The 12,049-nt window shown below is 45.2% G+C and overlaps 1 protein-coding gene across 3 annotated transcripts in view; it reads right to left on the bottom strand.

The window, feature by feature from the left end:
* Nucleotides 1-12,049, bottom strand: part of LOC119178536 (neuroligin-4, Y-linked) — a 523,045-nt gene that overhangs the window by 479,997 nt on the left and 30,999 nt on the right. For 2 of the 3 annotated variants that reach the window (XM_075888794.1, XM_075888769.1), the window contains exon 2: nucleotides 8,418-8,557. The exons of the other annotated variant lie outside the window; for it this stretch is intronic. The gene's annotated coding sequence lies outside the window, so the exon portion shown is untranslated. The remainder of the gene's footprint in view (nucleotides 1-8,417; nucleotides 8,558-12,049) is intronic. 3 annotated transcript variants of the gene reach the window in all.

Genomic DNA, 12,049 nt, shown 5'->3' with positions numbered 1-12,049 from the left:
GATCGAGAGAATGTGCGCGGCCTCGTGGCGGTGCCTCGCGGCGATCACAGTAACTGTGCAGCTCACCATCGCTAATACAGCCCTTGGACTTAGGTATATAGCGCAGTAGTTTGTTTGAGTGACGTCACTTGTAGAGGAAGAGGGAGTGATTTTCTGCTAACTGTGAGGACCCAGTCTTAATTCCAGACCATGTGCTGCGCTACAATATTTGGCTCGCGTGTTTTCGGGAGCATCGTCTACCAATCCGCAGCTTTTTACTGCGAAAGCTGTATATGACTAGGAGAAACGAAAATCCATTCGGCTGCGGTGTCACAAGCGGTCTCCATTGGCTGCGTTATCAATTACGTCGTTCCAAAGTACACGCGCCATTGGCTTTGTTGTGAGTCAAGTCACCAGAGCCATGGCACCAAGCCCACGCCCAAAATTTTTTCCCGAGGCCTCCCCGCCGAGTTGGCTCACATTGTCAGTAGCGCTTGCAACAACGCGGCGTTGTGGCATCAATCGGATGATTGCGGGAGCGGGTTCGCCGAGGTGATCGGCGCCTTTAGCGGGAGTTTCTGCAGCGGCACATTGGCTTCGGCAGCGATGTCTGTGATCGCGTGTGATTCGAGAACATCCACTGTGATTAACGCATTGCGGAATGCGTTTGACCGCTCATTACATTCCTCCATAACCATGACCACGCGACACACAATGTGCGGCATGTGAAATAAACACTGTGGTAAACCTGAGCGAAAGGTGTGCATAATCTTATTAAGAAGCACGAACATGTAACCAGTAATAGTTAAACACTTCAGGGCCACGTCGAGTTGAACCCACTGCTCAACACCGAGGTCACACGTTTCAGCTTTCGCTGCTTACTATTTGTACGGAGTGCTTGGGTGGTGATTTTTTTTCCACAATGCTGAAAATGTGTTGCAGCGTCTCTTCAAGGTGTATGGTTTTGACAGTGCACGCGCTATTATCTGTGCTGTCTGGCGATGCTCCAGGAAGACTTAGTTGTCCCGAAGCACAAAGTTCCCTTTATTTGACTTCGTCCTTCTGACTCCTTTGTGACAGCGAGTCTTCAAGGTGTGATGAATGTTGATGTGTTAACTTGCGCGTCTCCAACCGTGCATGTGAATTTCCTCAGTCAGTGAATGCTAGCGCCAACATCAAATCAACTATTTATTTCTTGTGAAACATTTTGTCGAGACAATATGAAAAAATACACTACAAACGATGATTTTTGTAAGTATCCAGTGATTCATGAATTCTATGCAAATATTTCCGGGTCATGTTTCAGATTTTTTGGCAATTTTCTTTTGTTATTGTTGTCATTGTCGTTGTTGTTTCACAATGCACAGTACAAACTGTGTATTCTAGAGAACATTTATGTGACGTTACTTTTCTATTTCTGACTCAGCTTTCTTTTTGAGCCCTTCTCCATATTACAGAAAAATGAATGTTTCCTCCGAGATAACAATTGAAAAGAAAAAAACAATTCCCCATAATACGCTGAGATACAACAGCAAAACGATCCGAGCTTTTCGCACATGCCAGGAAATTGAACGGTCGAGAACTCATTTATTTAGCGTCATCCCGGTGAACTTTCAGGAACTTGTCAGCCCTTACATTTTAAAACACTTGCAGCGCAATGAGGCGTTTTATAAAAGCAGCATGTTCTGGATGTCCAAAAACTAAAAATGAAAAAAGAAATACGACCCACATTTTCCCATTTGTACTAGCCCTTCAGGTCGCCCAACCAATTTTTTAAGGGACCTTTCTTTTCCGCCAAACTTATCTGTGTTCCTCCTTTCAACGTTTGCCGGTGCTGATGACTATGACTTGCACAAAAAAGAGAAACGCTGAAGAAAACTACGAGAGATTTCTTATGTACATGCGCATGTTACTATTTCATTCTCTTTTCAGTGCTTTTCCTTGGCATTCGTGCTTCTCATTGCAGCCCGCGAGCTTGTTATTCGTTTGCATTGTTGTCAGCTTGAGCACCTTTATACATCTCTTCTACGTAAAATAAAATATAACTGTGTATCTCTGGCAGGACACGCCACAAAACATTTTTTTCGCTGTAAAGGCCTGGTTTTAGAATTTTAGCTGGTAGTCTACCATGAAATGTACACTTTGCAAGCACGTCGGAATAATTTAAGTATGGTTAATGAAAGACTCACTCAGGCCTTTGCGTGGGAACTGAAGTCGTAAAAAGTTATTTACGCAAGGCAGTGTCCTACGATCACGATTAAAACCTAAGCAGTTGGTCGTCCTCATCGACTACCTTAGAATGAATGCCACACTTCTTAACTTCTGAAGAATTCGGCTGTTTTAAAGATGGCCTTTGTTGTCTGGTGAAAACTGTCCCGTCCCACGAGTGCGCACTCATCTATTGAATGAGCGACAGCTGGCTAATCTTTCAGGGTTTTTCACTGTATCTCAAAGGTTAGAGCATGGCAACGCGAGTCATAGTGCCCTCCAAGTTCATGAGGCATTACAGTGGCGCAATAAAGTCGTCAGTTCAGCCTTCATACGTTAATTATTAGAATATAAATTACAGCTCAAAACCATTGTCGAATGTCTTGCCTGCCGAAACATAGGCATCTGAATGCCAGTGCGAGAATAAGATTCAGAGGGAGAGCAAGCTTTCAGCATTTTTCCCAGCTGTCCTTTTTTGTCTCTCTCTCTCTCTTTGCATTTTGTTCTCATCTATCCTAGAAAAGCGCATAATACTGCCGTGGCAGGTAAACCAAAGCCAGCTGTGAGTTTAACGTTCTCTGTGTCTCCTCTTTGTTCGTCTTGTTTGCATGCGTCGTGAAACATTGAAACTATGCTGCACCAACTAATCCAACGCTCAACCTCAGCGGTCCTAGAAACTTTCTAAACCTTGACATGTTAGCACCAACGGCTGCGTTAAAACACAATTCAGCTCTTGTGTATAGGCATGAAAAATAATATAGGCTCTATTGGACGCCTTCGCACTCTATGACATACTGGCGACGTGGTTGAATATCATTGAGACGGCGTCGTCACTCATGTTCTCAATTTTAAATGCAAAGATTGGCTTTGCATAATGCAAGCACTTTTGGCATCTATCTATCTATCTATCTATCTATCTATCTATCTATCTATCTATCTATCTATCTATCTATCTATCTATCTATCTATCTATCTATCTATCTATCTATCTATCTATCTATCTATCTATCTATCTATTTATCCGCTTACTTCTGGGCACTCTGACAATCACCCCTTTAGGTTCGCGTTAACCCAATTTAGTGAAGGAGGGTAACGTGGTTTGACGAATATGACGCGCTGGTTTCAATATGAATAATGTCACCATCCCGAGGCGTACGTCATCAAGCTCTTCCCACCAAACAGTGGCACATACCCGTAGACGGCTATATGCCACAGGGGATTGAGACTAACTATCTAGCCAGAAACGATGAGAACACACAATCAACTTTAACGTGTGAGCATGAAGAAAAGCCTGGCATCTGCCACGTTGACCCGGCAAACGACAATAATAAATGCTAGGCTCTCAGCCGGAATCAAACCCAAGCATTCTGCGTGGTAATAAAGCATTTTACCGAAGTACCACGCCAGGTCTCGCAACTGCATTTCGAATAGACCCTAATGTACTAACGTCAAGTGTGGTTGCAGGGCCGGCTATATCCAATTTTATAAATAATACATATATACTCCTATGATACAGCCATCACGTCGGGTTCACGTCCATTCTAGTCAGGTGGCATGCGCTGAAGTTGATTGATATGTGGGGTTTAAGGTCCCAAAAGCAACATATGAATATGAGAGACGCCGTAGTGGAGGGCTGTGGAAATTTCGACCACCTAAGGTTCTTTAACGTGCACCCAAATCTGAGCACACGGGTCTACAACATTTCCGCCTCCATCGGAAATGCAGCCGCCGCAGCCGGGATTCAATCCAGCGACCTGCGGGTCAGCAGCCGAGTACTTTTGCCACTAGACCACCGCGGTGGGGCTGCATGCGCTGAAGTTGATTTCTGTATCAGTGTCCAGGGCTACCATCCTCGCGAGCACCAGCGCTTCATATCAGCTTGTAAAGCTTCTGGTGTTGCTAATACTTATGTTCCTGTTGGCATTGTTGCGCAAGTGACAAAAACTGGTTATATCAACAGCTTCTACTGTTAAACATATGTCAGTGTATGCAACATTTATACACATATTTAGCGTCACTTCATGAGTTGTCACTCAATAAAAATATTACTACACGGTCACCTTCCTCTCGCATGCTTCGCACAACGTCTGTTCCCAAGGTACGTGCGATCTGCCGATTTTTTTTCACGTGTTTTCTTGCATGCCGCAAGTCTTTTTATTGCGAACGCGACACCATCGGCATAATCAGGAGCATAAGGGAATACGCTCGGATCGGGTACAAACGCATTGAAGCAAAATAAAGCGCTCACGATCAAGGGCACCTTCAGCATGGTTCTGAAAAGGGGAAGAGGTTCAAGCAACCTTTAACTGTGTTCGTGCGTATGTTGCTCTGTGTGCGTGTGCATACACACATGTGAAATTGAATAATTTCGACGAGTGGGGGGCTAACTGCCTAACGTCCTCATGCCCCTTCTTCCCTTTTCCAAGACAACGCCAATGCCGGCGTTTGTGACGACGAACAAAGCTCTCGTGCGGCAGCAGAGACGTTTCTCCGATTGGACTTTTTACCTCGGACGGTATTTTGATTTATTTAATGATGCTTTTGAAAAGTTGAAATGGTGCCTCATACAAATTGCCTTGTTTAGTCTTTCTATAAAGTATGCGTCGTTCGGCCAATGCGAACTCGTCCCAGACTTTTTTCTCAATGTCTTCTATTTCGCTATAGACAGCAAAAAGCATAGGCAAACAACCAGAATGGAACGGTATAGCGTGCACTGCCCGTTGGCGTGTTCAATTTGCCAATTAAGGGACGCGCACGGAAGGATCCTTCTAAGCACACAGCGACGGGCGGCCTCCAACGCGATTGGTTGACGCTTCGCGCAAAGAGCGAGGGAAATATCTCAGACTCGACTTCAACACCGCGCGATCTTTCTTTGCGGTGTGACCCCTGCAGCGGCTTTGCTTGGGCGTCAAGGCGTGTGTTCGAGGCATCACAAGCATCGCTCAGAGCAGGGAAGCGCAAAAGCACCCGCGCGAAATAAAACATAAATAATCAAAGCAGAGACGCTGCGGATGGAGAATGGCATGGCGCGCGCCTATGCTGTTCGGCCGCCCTTGCTGTTATTACTTAGATGCCCTTCATTTCCTCTTCCGCACTGTCGCTTCCTTCGAAGCGTTTTTCAGTCAACATCGATGCTTCCTTGCTGTTTCTGACTCGTTCGTTTTTTTTTTATTGCAGCAACGCTGTTTGCAGATTGCTTATATGGTCGTCTAGTGAGCGCCAGCAGATAATATTAAGAAAAGTTGGCGCGGTAATGCCTGCTCTGGACTTGCAATGCGTCGCTTTTGGCTCGCTCGCGCCGTTATCCGGTGATCGCCTGGGACGCTTCGCACATCCAATGGCGGTGGTCAGTTTGTTCTGAGCCAAGAACACCCTTCTTACGCATGGTGTACTGCATTGTGCCTGTGTCTTGACATTATGTTTTTCTTGAATCATAGTAGTGAATCGCGTAGTTTTTAGGTTCCAAAACAACGACCTTATTATGACAGCCATCGAAGTGCAGGGCTGCGGGAGTTTTGATAATCTGGGGTTCTATAATGCACACCCTAATTTTAGCAAACGGGCCTCGAGCATATTCAAACCATTAGTATGCATGTGGCCGTAGTGGCCAGGGTCGGACCTGGGACGCTCTGATGAGCAGTCGAGCTCCACAACCAGTGGACTATGAAGATGGGTTTCTTAGAGAGAGAGGTATTTTATTGGAGAGCTGGAAATTTTTTTTAAGTGTGAATACACTTTATAAGCGACCCCAAACCATTCACCACCGTCGGCGGCGTCCGCAGTCTTCTCTCTACCTTTAAAAGAAAGAGGACTTCGCGGGCCGCAGCGCGACGCTGATATCGGTGTCAGTAACGCGCCTTATACCCCCTCCCCCTTCGCTCGCTCCTCCGCTCTCCTGGCTCGCTGCAGCTGCGCGCGCATTCTCTCTCTCGCGCGCCCGCCTTCTCTCTCAGTCTCCCGTCGAGAGCGGGTCGTGAGGGGGAGTAAAGTTAAAATCCGTTGGTATTCGCCAGTGAGTTAACGTAAACTCCCCCGTGTGATCAAATTGGGATTCCCAAGAACCATTACACCATAAAGGCACCATAGTGTGATTAATAAATATAATAGTGCGAATTAATAAATACCCCTCATAGCATCACCCCGTGTATTCGCACTTAACCATGTTCACCCTCGGGGAAATGCTTGGGAGTTTTTTTTTTTTTTTTTTTGGGGGGGGGGCTTTTTTTCTGATATTGCTACTGCCTGCCCCAGTGCAATAGGGCCTGGCCAGGAGGTTTGGATCCTTTTGCCTTACGCTGCGGGCGAACCATGTATACGTGTTACATTGATCTCCTTGTTACGTGGGATCCGCCAATTGAAATGAATAAAACAAACATGCTACTCCAGGTACTGGGTGATGACTATGATGTATACAGTGATAAACACATAGCACATACACTCACTCACACGCACTACACTATTTACAATGTTTCTTTCAGGCGTGTGGCCCGCAAGAATGTGAGCAGCGTTTTTGTGGCGTGTAACGCACTGGAAGTACTTTGCCACGGGCCTAGCCCTTTGTAGTTTTAAAGCTATCTTGAGAGACTGCCCCTCCGCTGCGTATCTCGTGCACTCACAAAAGACATGATTGATGTCTTATAGGAGTCACATTGGACACACAATCGTGAGTCCCTAATTAGCTTACGCATTGTATCACTTCTGAAATTTAATGACGCGTTCGTGCTAAAGACAGCGGCAGTTATCAATAGCAACGTTCAATCACATTCTGCACATCTTCTACAACTATTTGAATACAAGAAAGCGGTTATGATAATTTACACTAAATGGCTCAATGAAACTTATCCTTTACTGTAGATGGCTATCTAAGTGACACGCAGCAGTAGGAGTTGTTCTGAAGAATATATTTATGTTATCTAGAACCTTCGCCAGCAGCTAGAGCAAGACACTTATGAAATTCGGATGATGTTCTTTTTCTTCCACTCACAGTTTCTGTTCCGACTAATAATGTTAGCTCGCATACAAAAATTTATTAAAAATTATATGCAGACGGCTTCGGTTTAGGTACGCGAATTGTGAGCTATGTAAGCCAAAAAGTAGTAAAAAACGATAATGATGTAAATAAACACCCTTGAACAGAATAAGGAAATGTATGCGAAAACTAGAAATCCTAAAATGATTATCTAAGGAACACTGTATTTCCCTAAAAAGGGTCAGATATGTGAAACACGCGATAAAGTTCATTCAATAAATTCTATATCCCTATGTTTAATTCTATATATATCCCTATGTTTAATTTTTGACCGAGTTCGTATATGTACTGCTGAATGGCGTCCTTCAATTCGCTTTGTCTGAGCAATTTTCGTGACTGTGAATTGCCAAGCGGATATAGCGTGGTGGTAGAATATGAGAGGTGGCAAAACGGTGCTGCATCGCCAATGCACCGCGCATGTCCTGAATGTGCTAGAGTTCCCGCCACTTCTCCGCCAGGCGGCGACAGGGTTTCTATGGGCCGATTTCTGCGCTCCGGCGCCTTTGAAAGCATGCCGCCGGCATGCGTCGCGAGTATTCAGACTGCATTTTTTTACGACTCTTACTTTTGAGAAAGAGCTTTGCGAAGCGGTGTTGTACACCACAGAGGTCCTAGTTAACCCGGAAGAACTACCGTCGCACAGGGTTTTCGCACGTATCTGAGCTTGCAGGGTGACTTCAGGCTCTTCGTTCACTCACTGTTTATTGTTTCATTTCTATAATGAATACAGAATCATTCCGATAGCTCTACGGGGATCAAAATGTCAAAGCCGAATAAATCCCTTTTAAAATAAAGATATTTTTGGTGTGTCACGCGATAAACTACAGCTGCTTTTTTTTTCCTTGCAATATGTATAAGCAATCCTTCATTATATGCACAAATATGAAAGACTAGCATTTCTTTACAAAACTACTTTTAGCACACACACGCACAACTAAGCAGTTGGCGACCATGCGTCCATGCGTAATAGCTAATTTTTCCGGCAGCCTGCAGATCATAAGTTAACGACACCAATAAGCTCGGCTCTACATACAATAACGTGAAAACCAAAAACAAAAAATAACGCGAAAGTGTTTTTTTTTTTTTTGCCACAGCGCACCAAAACCACAGCTGCATATCTCCGTCATATATTGACATAAAAAAACACACACACAATAAGATAGCAAAGCAATAAATGTTCCATCATCAGGGTCGAACTCACGAGTTTTCGGGCTGCGACAAATGATGCTGAGTGCGTTAACCACTGCTGCAGTCACAAACTCCGGAGGCTTTACAGACCCGCCTTTCATATCTCAGGCTTTACTGTCATAGTGCTTCCGGTCGGTGTAGTGGTGTCGCCGTCTGGGATGGTTAAAGTGGAGTAATTAATCATGAGTGTAGCCTACGCGATGAGCCTCTGCAACACATCGTTGCTACTCGTCCATTTATACGGCGCGTGTTAAATTAAACAGCACTTTTGTGAAAGCCCTCACACACCGAGAGGTGGTGACACTAGCGAAGCATTGGCCTCCCTTAAAGCATTCACGCATATCAAAAAAGTACGGGAATGCTTTCTTCCTTCCTCTGTGGTGTTTGGCCGGTGCTTCGCTGGACTGGCTTTCACAGTTTTCATACTCCGCACTGGCGGAACCAGTATGCGGCCTTCGGCTCTACCGAATAGTACGTCATACACAAACAGGGCACACGGTCGGGTTTCGGTTCCCATATTGCACAATTTTGCTTATTAAAAATTATTTACAAATTTTCTGAGCATTTCAGCTATTGGGCTCGTGACAAGAGTGTCTCAGGACCATAGAAACACCATAACCTTGACATGGTCAAAAAATCATCGGCATGGCCTTTAAGCTTCGCCTTTAGGAGTTGAACGCGATAGCGAAATCTAGCCCCTAGTGCGCCCTTCAACCGCTAAGTGCATACTTATTAATATGTCTTGTTACACCAACGCCTCCTCTAGAAAGATTCCTGCGACATCACAGGCTTTCCCATGGGGACGGGAGGTTCCTCGTGGTTCAGTGCTTTTTCCGCGAGGAGCGCTCGCAGCCGACACCTCTACTTTCGCTGGATTCGGAAGTGACGCCATCACTGAATGCACGATTGTGTTGCCTTCGAGACGGCAGTAAATATTCATTTATTCTCAGAGGTTGCAAGGTTTAAAGCAGCCGCCACGCCGGCATTGTTTGGGCAGCGGAGGAGGGGAGAACAGAAGAGGCCCGGGAACCCTCTTTGTAGCTCACGTGACAGGTATCTTTCAAGAGAAGGCGTTGGTTACACACGCACACGCACACACACCCACACACACACGCACACAGTCGATTGTACCAGCGCGCGAGCGCGAAAGGTACATACAGGTTTTCGATCTAAAGCAAGAGTCGCACAGCCTCCAAGATACACGCCGTGCGCTTGCCATCTAGGAGGCAATAAAGAATCTCGCAATGCCCCACAGATGGCAGCACATTATCTAGCGTTTGCTGTTTGCTTGATCAACGCCTTTGGAAAGGCAATATATGTTTTCCGCTAGAAGAACAAAGTTGTCCATCTTTAGAGCTGTTTGAAAGTTCCTTTGTGTAAGTTAGCAGCGATGGTTGCATTATCTCAGCCTTTTTCGATGTAGCTTGTTGGCCTCCCAAATGCGCCTACAAATCGCCGAATTGGCTCGTTTTCGTCGTGACACCTGGCGAACAAAATGCGTTAAGGACACTCCTTCCACTATACATGGCATTTAGGTAGTGCTTTTTCCCTACGAAGCTGCAAGCAACATCGTTCGGAATGGTTGCGTTCTTGATGTTCTCCGCCACAAAGAATGAACCGGCTTCAAGCCAAGGTACTGCTCAGGTTTCTACCAGCAGTAATGAATACCGCATCGTCCTGCCCCATCTTCCCACTGGTAAGCTCGTCGGCAACTCCGTTTTTCTGCATGCAGACCTTGCTGGTCGTCCATACCGAGCGCAGGACTTTCGAGATGCCCTCCGTAATAACGTAGATGTTACAGATGTAACCTCGACTGGACAGTTTCAAATGTTCCATGTTTGGATGGTGACTTACAGGACAGCACTAGCGAAAACGAAGCTTGTAACCTCATAGATCTTACAGATCTAACCTCGATTGGACAGTTTCAAATGTCCCATGTTTGGATGGTGACTTACAGCACAGCACTAGCGAAAATGAAGCTTGTAACCTGCGGTTAATTTTTCGTTCAAGGTCGAAGGTGTGTTGTGATAGACGCTGAGCCCACGGAAGTTGCAACGAAGTTATTATGGGTATTAGCCCGCGACCTGCGGGTGAGCAGCCGAGTACCTTAGCCATTAGACTACCACGGCGGGGCCCGCACGCCGTGGGCCTTTCAGCGGGTTGCCTTCTGTTTCTCAGGAATAGCTTACCGTATTCATTCATAGCATATAGTGTTGATCAAGAAGGGCGGCTGATACAATGTGATTTTGTGTTTTACGGTTTGCCGTGGCACTTAATCAACGTGTATGCCTTTAGCGATGCGCCACGGCGCACTAGTTTCCTTGAAAGTTTGGCTTCCCAGTTAGATCCTGATCGTCACATTGTGCTCAAGGGCGATTTCAACTGCGTCTGACATCGATCCAACCGGGCTTAGTCGAAATGACAGGAGTGCCGAAGTGCTCTCGCTTATAGTTGAAAATGCGGGACTAGCTGATATAGGATCACTCAACAAGCCGCCCTCGTATACGCATGCACAAGGAAACACACATACGTGCCTTCATCGCATATACGTTTCAGCACCACTTATTTCCCACGACGTTTCATGCAAACCGGAGCCTATTTCTTTTTCAGATCACTGCATAGTTGTGCGTCAGATTGGTAGCAACGTTTGGCCTAACTTCAGACCACAATAGGCACTTTGGAAACTGAACTCCTCAATGGTGAGTGACGAGGATTTTACTGCACGCGTCCGCATAGCACTGAGGAACTGTTTGTCGGCTGACATGCCTTTGTTCGCCTCTTGTGAATTATTCAAACAAGAAGTTCAGGCAATACCTATAGCAATTAGATTTATGAGGGGCTTCTACAGAAAATTAGAACAAAGTATGGTAAAGCAAAATCTTCAAAACTATATGTATTTGAGCGTGAGGCCTCTGGTCGCTATACAGCCGAAATGGCTAATGCCAAAAACGCACTCTAGAGGTATGACGCTTTAGGTTACAGATGGGCCCGTGTTCGATCCCACCATACTCTTATTTTGCATTCAGAGGAGCCCACACGTCTACCATTAATCGAAGAATATCGCAACGCTGCAATCAAGTTAAAACCAGACATTTACTCGGGAGGATTATGGGTTAATATTTCCAGTGAAATCATGTCAGAATTTCAAACTTATTACAAAGAATATTTCAGCGCCTCTTCTTAAAACGACAACGAAGATCTGGTGACACAGTTTTTGTCATTTATGACTCTTCTAACTGCCGAGGAATGTGAATCTATAAGAGGTTCTTTCACTATACAAGAAATAGAACTTGCCGTTGAACAGTTACCATTGTCGAAAACAACAGGGCCTGGTGGAATATCCGGCGAGTTTTACAAAGCATTTAAATTGATACTGTGTCCTGTGCTGCTCGACATTTTTACGCCGGGTTTGAATCTGGAGACGCTTCCTAGCTTTTTTACTAAAAGCCACACTGTTCAAATTCCAAAATGCTCAGATAGAAAAAAAAACTTCGTCACGTTCAATTCTAAAATGCTCAGATAGAAAAAAAAACTTCGTCACGTCGATAGCTACAGACCAATTACATTGTGTAACGTTGATACACATTTTTTTTCTAACGTACTTTCAAACAGGCTTCAATTTGCAATATCAATACTCCTTGGTGC

This window comes from Rhipicephalus microplus, chromosome 1 (assembly GCF_043290135.1).
Source record: "Rhipicephalus microplus isolate Deutch F79 chromosome 1, USDA_Rmic, whole genome shotgun sequence".
NCBI classification, from domain to species: Eukaryota; Metazoa; Arthropoda; class Arachnida; order Ixodida; family Ixodidae; genus Rhipicephalus; species Rhipicephalus microplus.
Note: the sequence above shows the minus strand (reverse complement) of the source record. Positions and strands in the feature narration are given on the sequence as shown.